Source organism: Mustela nigripes, chromosome 6 (genome assembly GCF_022355385.1).
Source record: "Mustela nigripes isolate SB6536 chromosome 6, MUSNIG.SB6536, whole genome shotgun sequence".
Classification (NCBI taxonomy): Eukaryota; Metazoa; Chordata; class Mammalia; order Carnivora; family Mustelidae; genus Mustela; species Mustela nigripes.
The window spans coordinates 103,154,198-103,165,066 of record NC_081562.1 but is presented as its reverse complement, the minus strand read 5'-3'; the positions used below and the strand labels follow the sequence as shown (position 1 = coordinate 103,165,066).

At 54.0% G+C, this 10,869-nt stretch overlaps 1 long non-coding RNA gene across 1 annotated transcript; it reads right to left on the bottom strand.

Moving 5' to 3' along the window:
• Window positions 1-1,706: 1,706 nt before the first annotated feature.
• LOC132020829 (uncharacterized) lies at window positions 1,707-10,113 on the bottom strand. The gene is made up of 3 exons (XR_009405103.1): window positions 10,053-10,113; window positions 6,233-6,393; window positions 1,707-1,816 (listed from the first exon to the last, which is right to left on the bottom strand). It is a non-coding gene; the product is annotated as an uncharacterized LOC132020829 (long non-coding RNA).
• Between the last annotated feature and the right edge of the window lie 756 nt (window positions 10,114-10,869).

Sequence of the window (10,869 nt, the reverse complement as noted above, 5' to 3'; positions counted from 1 at the left end):
GGAGTTCCTGTCTTTGCCTTCTAGCCCTGCTGTAAGAAGACAGAGGGATTGGGGATTATGTTGCCTCGTGGTGTAGATCGGGAGCATGGAGGCTGAGGAGGTAAGAGGCAGAGCGAAGACCACACAGCAAGCTGGTATCCAGACCCCTGAAAAGTACCCAAGCCCCCAAGAGCAAAAATGAGCCTTATTCCCCTTGCCGATGGCTAATTTTTCTTGATCGTTCATCCGTGTTTCTTCACTCTGTGGAAATTTATTGAACACCTAGCATCATCCAGATGCTACAACAAAGTTAAGTTTTCTTAGTGGCCAGAACTCTCAAATACTAAGCTCCCTAAAAACGAACCCAAAATAAAAGACAAAAGCCTCGCTCCATTTTAGGCCCGGCTCAATTGTTCTACGGCATGGTTTGCATGTGCTTGGTACAACTCCTTCCAACACTGTGACATTCCATAATCATTGAACTGATTTATTCTCAGAGAACAGATGTCCACATATATTTGCTGCCATTAGCAATGCATTTATTCATGTATTCATTCATTCATTTGGAAAACATTTTTCAAGTATTTCATGCTACTGAGTTCACTCTGGTGGGGAGAGCGGACTTCCTAATGGGGAGGAGGACGGACATGTGGCTCCGAAACAGAGAATTAATATCTTTTTGTTGTCTAGCATTTGACATCTGCCATCTTGTTACAGTTCCCCTGCAGCCTGTTGAGGGGGTGCTGCAGGCCCCTTTGTACAGAGGAGGGAAAATAACAGAGGCTCTGAGAAGTTAGGTAAGTGGCCCAGGGCCCCATAGGTGCAAGCAAGGGACAGACACGCCCGAAGAGATTCTCCCACAAAACAGGTATGTGAACTTTACGCCGAGGATGAGGAGGAAGAAGCAAAGACACAGGGTGGAAAGTCCGTGCAACACCCTTAAAGGGCACGGATCGTACTGGACAGTCATTGAAAGCCCTTACAGAGAAAGGAAGGAAGCTCTCTGACCCGAGGAAGAAGATGGCACTGATGGAGCCCGTCGCACAGGTATGCTCCTGACCTCGCCATGACTTTTTCATTGACCTGGAGGGGCTCAGACAAGCCCTCAGCGTCTGCAGGGGAGGGAGTCACTAAGAAGGAGTGCAGCTGGAGGTCAAAACGGAGGCCAGAGATGCACCATAGAGGACAAACACCTTTGTAACAGCTTTCTTAAATCGCTCAAACCTGGCCATTCAGGTGAAGATAGGGGGTGGGAGTACAAGCCTGGACTCCACTGGGAATGGCGGCGGCGGTGACAGAGGGGAACTAGTCCCCCACCCCCCACCCCTCACCCCCGGCCTTGGCCTCGGCTTCAGGATGGATCAGGGGTGCCCTGGCAATCTCAAGGTCACTCCAGTGCATGTCGCAGAAGCACACACAGACGAGGCTCCCAATTACTCATTAGCCAGGCTGGGTGCTGGCCCCCACGTCCCTGTCCTTGGCCACAAACAGAGATGAAAGCCAAGCCGCCAGCTCTGGGAGAGGCGGGCCCAAGAGTTCAGTAGCTGTCTCAGCCGCTGGCATTATCAAAGCCTGGGACAGCCAAGACGAAGGGGAGGCCTCGCTTTCAAACACTTCCTCGCCTTTCACCGCTCCCCCTCCCTCTGCCCCTCACCCAAACCAATACAAGCAACAAAGCCGGCCAGGAGTGGACAGGGGATTTTAATAATTGGGTCCCAGGGCGAAGACTCCTTGAGCTGCTTTGGCAAGGACAGGCCACGATGTGTTGATGAGAGGGAAGGAATCCTTCTGAAAGTCCTTTGACCAGACACATGGAAGGCACTGCTTTACCTAGAGTCTAAGGGAAAAAAAAAACACCTTGGATTCAGGTTCAAACATGGCCAAGCCCTCCTGAGGCCTTGGTCCCACCTGGCATCTGCGTCCCCCACACCCCCTCTGGAGGATCATGGGTGTGCTCATGTGACCATGCCTATCTTTGTTGCTCCAAGCTTCTCCCACCCACCCCTCATCAAGTGAGATCATGCAAGTCCAGAAACATTGTCTGAAAGCGTGCAGTTGGCAGCCATAATTCCCCACTACCCCACTCTGAACCCAGCCTTGGAACCAACCACATCCCTGGGCTGGTCTTAGTCCACTGCCCCATAAAAGGAAATTCGAGAAATTCTATACAGAGAAACCGAAGCATGGTTGGAAAGGTCCAGAGTTCAGAACCTCCAAAAGTCCTTCTTCTTGACTCTCCAGTGTCTTCTTGCCTAATAGTTAATGGTAGTGAAACACCAACAAGGGATAAATGGTTGGTGCAGCAAGAAACAAATCGATGGGAGAGTTCACCCATCCTACTTTCCCAGGAGTCAGGAAACTGGGACTCTAGTATGCCTGGGGTTGAGCAGATGATTAAGGTAAATACAAAGACCTGGTCCCTGATCTCTAGAATTCCTAAACTTGGGAAAGAATAACATAAGTCAACGATAGCTATAACAATGAGTGCTGCCATTTCCTGAGCACATGCCATGCGCTCTGCTTTTTACGGGAATTGTGGAGGGTTGCACTGTGACCCACCTTTATAAAAGAAAACACTGCTGCCTACAGAGCACCAGGCCAGGTGGCTGGGCCAGAAGCCACCCGGCTGATCTGCCAGGCATGACGTGGACAGAGAGGAGAATGCACACTTGACACAGACAGCCACCTGCGAATTTCCCTTTGTCCTCACCTGGTGTCCCAGCACTATTTTCTGTCCCCTTTGCTTCTCCCCTTCCCCATTCTGACCTTTGAGTCTGGATTTGATCCCTACCTCTCTCTTGTCTTCAGTTAGCACTGCTGCTTAGATCTGTTCCTAGGGTTTCCAAACCTGTCTCTCTGGCTCCCTCCCCCACCCCCTTCATGCTAGGGGTCTCTATTCCCATCTCCAAATCATTTCCCATGCTTAAAACTACCTTGCCATTCTCAGGCGACTGTGCCTAGGATCTCTTTGCCTCTTGCTTGGATTTCAGTGGCCTGAATCCCCTGTGATATTTTTTTTTTTTTAAAGATTTTATTTATTCATTTGAGAGACAGTGAATGAGTGAGCTGGCAGGATCAGGGGGAGGGACATAGGGAGAAGGAGAAGCAGACTCTCCGTTGAGCAGCGGGTCCAAACTGGAGCTCAGCGCTCAATCCCAGGACCTTGAGATCATGACCTGAGTGAGCACAAGTCAGATGCTTAACCGACCGAGCCACCCAGATGCTCCCTGTCCCGATCTCTGACATTTTATTATCTTCCTATAGCTAAGTCTTCTTGAGTTCTCTCTCTTCCTCAATATGTCTTTTGTTGCATCACTAGATTACTCAAAAATCTTCCTGGGTCTCCGAACACCTATAGAGTATCTCCAGATGTTGCAGAGCACTCTGCGTTCCGGTGCCACTCCATTCTCTGCTCTTTTCTTCTCAGATCCTGCATCCCAGAATGACTCCCTATCTCCCCCCCCCCCCCCCCCCCCCCCCCCCAGTGCATCTCAGGGCTTCTACTCCCTGTGCCCTCCCAGACATCTCTCCCTAGGGACTCTGACCTCTCTTGAGGATGGAGCTCGAGAAGGAGCAGGTGTCTTGTCTTATCTGGAGCTAGTCCCTGTGCCCACAGCTGGATGTGGCTCCTCTCTCCCTGAATTCTCAGAACCCTTGGCTGTTTCATGTCCTCGGGTTTGGGGGTTTTGCTTTGCCTTGCCTTTTGATACCAGGGAAGGAGTTTGGGCTGCGACGTTCGAACGCTGCTGATTCTGCAACTTCCTAGGGGTGTGACCTTGGACCCTTTTACAGGAACCTTTCTTTTTCCCATCCGAAAATGGGCAACAGAATACTGCTAACTGCTACGAAAGTTAGAAATGCTCCTGGGGTTAAAACACCCTCCACGAGCAAGCGATGGGCAGGCAGTCGTGGTTATCATGAGGCCTTTATGTCTCTCCCACGAGAACAGAAATTCCTCGAGATTTAACTGACCCACTTCTATTTGATTTTGCAACGACCTCGGTCATCAGCACAGAGCACAGGAATATAGAACCCTCTGAAGCGACGTTAGCTGAAGGCTCACTGAACTGGGGGGAATCCAGACTTTCTCCGTCTCTTTTGCTGCTGCCCTGTCAGCCCTGCCACCCAGGAGCCCAAAGCCTCCAAGACTCCAACTCCAGCCCTCCCTGATGTCTGCCTCCACTTCCCCACCCTGAAGTGCCTCATTATCCACCCCCACACCACCCGTGTAAGATGTTATTTGAAAGAACTCAGCTGTAGGTGGAAATGAATGTGGAGAGCCGCTCAATGGAACAGGAATCATAAATCACTCTGAAGTTGGGATGAAACCCTAGGAAGCCATGACGTGCAAACCACAATTCCCTAAACCTCTGTAAAATGTGGCCCCGAAACCCCTGGAGACCTGGCAAGACATTCCTTTCTCTCTGTTGCTTGGCACTTGGCTGTTCTAATTCTGGCTGAACCCCAGCGGCCCACAGGCATGTACGATCTAAAAGCCCCACCATCCTGGGCCCCATGTGGTCACTTTGTCCCTGCATTAAGACCCTCCAGGTCTTCAGGTTATAAACAGGGACATCCAGGGTGATATCCTAGGCTACCTGGGTGGCTTCAGTACCCCATCCTCCTCGCCTACTTATGGTGGCTTTCCCTCAGATCAAGGCCGCCCAAGGCTTGGCTCTATCTCAGCCAGGGGTGGGCAACAGCGAACCCCAATCTCTGGCCTTAGCTGTTGTGTCCGGGAATGCTGGGGGGTGGGGGGCGGAGAGGTGTGGGGGTGGGGGGCAAGGCTCTTGAGCCTGGGAGGGAAGAACACTGGTTGCAGATGCGAGCTGGCAGGAAGCTTTGATGTTCCGAGCAGAAGCGGGAGGCGTGGGAAGTGAGACTTCTGTTCCCTGGAGCTCCCACAAGGCAAAATCCCTCCGTTATCTTATAGGCCTGAGCATAGCCTAAAGGTGCTGGCTCAAGTGTGTCTTGGCCCAGAGTAAATCAGGCCCGAACCAAAGAATGCACTTGAATCAAAGTGGAAAATTAGACGCTGTGCAGGAGAAAGCTCTCCTCTCCAAAATATATATGCATCAAAGTGTACCCCTGTCTAGCTGGGACAGGAGCCATCAAAATGCAAATGCGGGCCTTGAGAATGCTAATGCTGGGAGTGGAGAACAATACCCAGACAGACTTCTTGGGGCCAGGGAGAGGGCCCCAGGGCAGGATGTGGGAGCGGAGTAGGGGGCAGGGATGAAAGGGGTAAAGGAAGCTGCGTGAGAGAGCCTGGAGATGAGAAAACAGCGGGAGGCCATTGAGGCTGAGTGACTGCGGGGGCAGGCCTGGAACCGGGGAGTGCTGCCGGGGATGGGTCAGAGGACCTGCCGTTGACCTGAGCTGCGTGCCCAGGAAAGAGGAGGGTGAGTTCAGGGAAATTTCTCTGAGGGGCAGCCCAGCGGGGTGGAGAGTCAGGACACGCCTGGAGCCCGGGGCTTGGACTTGAGGTCACGGCCTGGAGAAACAGACAGAAGGACCCGTGTTTCTGGAAAGGCGGTGAAGCCAGGAGACGTGCTCGGCTCCGGTGCAGCTGGCATGCGCCGCGCTCCACGCGGGCGCCTGGAAAGAGGGGCTGAGAGCGGCCTGGCCGGACAAAGCCCGGCCTGCAAGGACTGCTTCCCTGGGTTGCATTCCCCCTCCTGCCTCTGCGCGTCACTCTCCTCTCTGTCAAGTGGCGGTCCCTGGTGCCGGAAGACCGGAAAAGTTAGAGCAGGGAGGCCAGCACGGGTTAGATGCTCGTGGGTGCTTGCCGTCATCCGTGTAGACTGAGAAACTGAGGCTCCGGTGGGTTTACGAGTGTGTGCGCCACTCTGGACAGGGAGCAGCGGGAACTGGATTGCAACTTGGATCTGACCCTCCGGAGCCCGGAACTAAAGCAGCCCCACCTGCCTGTCCACTAGCAGCCAGGAAACAGAATCCTGACATGCGCCCTGGGATGCCAGGGAGGCAGCGGGGCCGTCAAAGCTGGGAAGAGCTAAGATCCTGCCCGACCTGGGGCCTTGAACGATGGCGGTAGAAAAACCCAACATCCATGCTTGGAGGGGTGGGACACTTATTTTTGGTATGGGGGCCTGTTCACTCATTTCCCAGGAGGGCCTACTCCAGCCCCAGCCCACGGTTAAGCGGAATAAATCATTGTGGGACGACTGTCTCCCCACCCAGACTGCGAGTTCCTGGAAGACAAGGAACTGCACCCCACCTGTGTGGCCCCTACCTGGTGTGGATCCTCAGGGGGTGGAGCTCGCCCCACACTTTGCGTGATCACTGAATGGGCTCATTCACTGAAGAGTATCGCTGGTGCCAGGCTTGGGCTCAGGGGTGGGAATTCATGGATGAATATGACATGATCCCTGCCCTCGGGTAACTCCTCTTAGTCTGGTGAATGAATAAAAGAGAAAGAATGAATGGAAGCTGGGGAGGGCCAGGCCCTTCTGCTAATTGCTTTAGGAACTGGTAGACAGCCCAGAGACAGACCCCTGAGATACCCTGCTTTCTCCTGGGCATCAAACCTGAGCCAGGCCAACAGGCTTGGCCACACTTGAGTGTTGGTAAGTGGCTGCTGTCCCAGTCTCGGGGCTCTGAACAAGCATTGTCTTTATAGATAAGGGGACGCACCACCCTGCCACACGCACTCCAGGCAGAGAGGCTCCTAGAGGGATGACTGGGCAGCCAGAGCTATCTACATCTTCTCACCTAGATCGCCCTGGGACAGAGGACGGCTGGGGCCAGAGGCCATGGAAGACAAGGCGGTGGGGAAAGCTGGGACTTTCTCTAGTGGGAAGCTTCTGGGGGGCATATTGAGGAGCCCCTGGGGTTTCTACCGTGGAGAACCAGCCAAAGGAGCCCTGTGGCTCAGAGCTCCCTAAAGATCTGCCTTTTCAGGTGGAGGCACATCTCTTCAGGGATCAGTGGAAGGGTACAGCGAAAATGCTGGATCGCGTCAAGGAGGGCAGCTTGCAAAATACTCAAGAACACATTTTCTCGTGTAGACAAGGCTTATTCACTATGGGGTTAACCACAAGGAGCAAATGATGCATTCCCTCTTCAGTGGAAACACCACAGCCTGAAGCACGTGTGTGTGTGTGTGTGTGTGTGTGTGTGCGCGCGTGTGTGCGTGTGCGTGCGCACACTAGAACTGAAAGTGAAACAGGTCAGGGCATTTTTAGGGCTCACAGGAATAACCAACCAGAGGGGGGCAAGGTTGGCTGGTGGCCCCAAGCTGTGACTGGCGGGACTCATGTGAAATGGGTCTGTATCCAAAGGGGCCTACTGGGAAAATGGCCTGCTCACCACGCCCTTCCCCACCAGCTTCACCCTCAAGGAGTCCACACTGCAGGCTCTGAAGCTCCACTGGTTACACAAGGGCGCCCCAGGACCAGGACCAGCCCTGCCCTGCCAGCTGGGTTAAGGGAACGATGGCCCACAGGAGGGACGACGTTCAATGGCTGACTCGTGGGAAGGGCGAGTGAAAGACACTGGGCAGACCTGACAGGACTCACAGCCCCAGGATCCAGGGCACGTGTCCATACGCCTGCACGAACCAGAAGTTACAAGAGAATGTTGACCGAGTCTGCTGCCATGTTAGCGAGTACGAAAAGGACTGGGTTTTACAATCTGACATGCTGCACATTTTTCTGGGAGAAAATTTGAAAAAATTAAGAAACCCGGCTTTTAAGATAGATGAGGACTGATGAATTCTCTTCGGTCCGACAGCCCTTCTCTTCTCCACTGCTGTCACCATAACCATGTCCCCATCGTCCCTTACCTCCTGGCAGATCTCTCACTTCTGCTCTGTCTCTTCCTCTCCCCTTGCCTCACCAAGGAATATTTTTAAAATAAAAACTGGAACATAAAATCCTCATCTTAAAGTCTTCCAGTGGCTTCCCCTAGCTCTCAGACCACACTGACACTCCCCCCTACTCCCCCGCCCCCCGCCGCCCTGCACACAGCACCTTGGCCCTCTTCCCCTCTCTCCCCTCTCTCCTCTCTCCCCTGCAGCCAAGCTGGCTTTCTCTGCTTTCTGGAATGTGCAAGAGCCTTCCTGCAGCAGGATTTTTGCACACTGATGTGACCATGCGTTAGGACTCAGTTCAGCTTTTAATTACATTGTCTGGTGACTGTTCAGCCGCTGTTTAATTGAACTGATTGATGATCGTATGTGCTTTTCCCCCATTGGACCGTAAGCTCTCTGTGGACAGAGGCCACAGCTAGTTTTGCTCCTTACTGTAGTCCCAGGGCTGGACAGTGTGCCCAGAGCCCAGCAGATGATCAGTATATGTATGCTGAAGAAGTGATGGACTAAAGTAACAGAGCAGTTCATTTCATGGATGTTTCCTTGCTGGGAAGTATTCGGGCCAGATGAGGAGCCTGGGGTTGGAAGGGCAGCGACTCTCCAGAGATCACGCAGCTTGGCTCTCAAGGGGGAGCTGGGATTTGGCCCTTCCCCTTTATGTCATTTTGACTCAGCCACTGGTCGGTGGTGGTGGTGGAGGCAGGCGAGTGTGCAAGTGTGCATGTGTGTCTGTGAGGAGGGGCGCTGGGTGGAGCTGATGGCAGAGCCAGCTTTTAGATCACAGCTAAGGGAATAGTACCCAGAAAAGAAAAATCTCTCGCCATCGATAATGCTTCCCTGCTTCAGCACCTCTCTCCTTTAAAATACTGATGGTTGGCTCCCAGACCTGATTCTGCCTGTGGGTAGACAGGACTGTAGCTGTGGTGTCTAGATACACCTTCACCAGTAAGCTCTGAAGGGGACTCTCCTGTTTACCATCGTGCTGCTGGGCTCCTAATAGGTGCTCCATAAATATTTGTTGAATGAGTAAGCGAACAGTACTTGCACTGGGCTGGAAGAGTCCTGGGCAGCAGAAGCAAAGCCACGGCACCCAAAGTGCCAGAGCCATCTGTTCTAGCATTTACGTGTCACCTCTCAGAAGGCCTGTAATTTTATAGTACAATTGCCTAACACAAGCAGAAAGCCAGAGACAGGTTGAACATTTTCACCCATTTGAATGTAGGTAAGTTACCTCACTTGCCTGAGTTTCTACAACCCTCATCTGTTAAATGAGTACAATGATTCTTTACTCCCAAAGATACATTTTTTTAACGAATTCAACCTAGTATTTATTGAGTGCCAGGGACTACGCTAGGTACAAAACAGAAGTGGCTTCTGTCCTTTCTAGCAGAGGAGACATTAAGCAAATAAATACACATAAACTTACAAAATTACGGTTTGGGATATGTGCTGTGATGGCAAACCACAGGGTGCCATGGGAGGCGGCAGATCAGGGTGCAGGGAGGGCCTAAGAAAGCACCATTTATTCTGAGCCCTGAGGATGAGCTGGGAGCTGGCCAAGAGCGAGGCTGGGGTGGCAGGTCAGAGGAATGGCACGTGCAAAGGCCTGGGGTCGGAAAGAACTGGGGCACGCAGTGGGCGTTGCTAGCAGTCAAGGAGAGACTGAGGGGAATAAGACCTGATTGCGGATCCTGAAAAGGTTGCTGGGGAGGGGAAGCTCAGGAGTCCGTTCACATATCAAGAAAAGCTCTGCGGCTGCTAGGTGGAAAACCGCTCGGGACAGAGGAACGAAGAGCCAAAGTTCCTCCCTTGGTGTTGAGAACAGAACCAGAACCTCGGGGCCAAGGACTTCACAAAGGATCCGGCCCCAATCTCCCCTGTTGAAGATAAAAGACAAGAGCTGCAGCTGAGTGAGATCTAGTCCTGACCGCACGTCCACCTCCCCGCGATCGGGGTGAGATCCCTCCTTGCAACCCCTCTTGCGCTAGTCCGGTTCTGGGGTCCCTGATGCCCGCAGGCGGGGGCAGCCGGGCCCTGGCTGGGGTGCTGGAGACCCGAGGCAGCCTGCACGCGGCGGGGCCGGCGGGAGCTGCCTGCGAGCCGGCCGACCCCTCGCGCTTTGCGCAGCCAGCTCCGGGGCGGCTCACATTCTGGAATGGAAACTTGGAGCTCAAAGGCCCTGAGGCAGCCTCCGGTGTAGGCGGCTCAGCCCTTTCTTTTTTACTTCCCTCCCAGGCCTTACCTGCCTAAACAAACAGCCAGAGCCTCCCACCCGCTGCACCCCCGCCTCCGGGACAGGAAACAAGCAGTGACAGCTACCCGCCCGCGCCTCCCTTTGCGGACCCCGGTACCGCCAGGATAGCAACCCGGCGAGGCCGCGCTCCCATTGGCTGCGCCCGACTAGGCGGCGCTCCCATTGGCTGCCCCCGCCTAAGCGGCGCGGCGCTCGTCCAATCGGGGGCCGGGCAGGGCGGCCGCGCGGGGAGTCCTCTCCGCAGGGAGGCCGTGGGGAGCGAGGTTTTACATGCCTGTGGTATTTGCTCAGAGGGGCATGACCACTTTGGGCAAGTCTTTAAATGTGAGTCAGCTTTCGGCCGATCCCTGGGAAAAATTCCTTCTGTGTTGTCAGGCAGGGTTCGCTAGCTGCAGCTTTTTTTTTTTTTTTTTAAACAATTCAAAAGGGATAATCCCACTGAATGGGGAAAGGCATTCGGACCCTGTCCCCGGCTCCCCAGAGAAGGGGCCGCGGGCAGTGCTTGGGAGCCCCAGGCACCTCCACGGTGGATCGGAAGCCCCCCGAGGTGGCAGGCCCCCAGGAGCCGGTTTCCAGGAGGGCCAGGACACCTGCCCTCTCTGCACTGCATCCTCTGTCCCCCTGCTCAGCAGGGCACGCGGGGGCCAGAGGATGCATGGAATGCAGTAGGAACAGTGCCCCCTGGAGTTGTGCGGCATACCCTCCTTAACCTGGGAAACGCCCGATGGTCTGCTTTCCTTCCCTTGGTTGCTTCTCGCCCATATCTCACTGTGCTTCTGCTCTTGGACCCCGCACTTAATAGCTG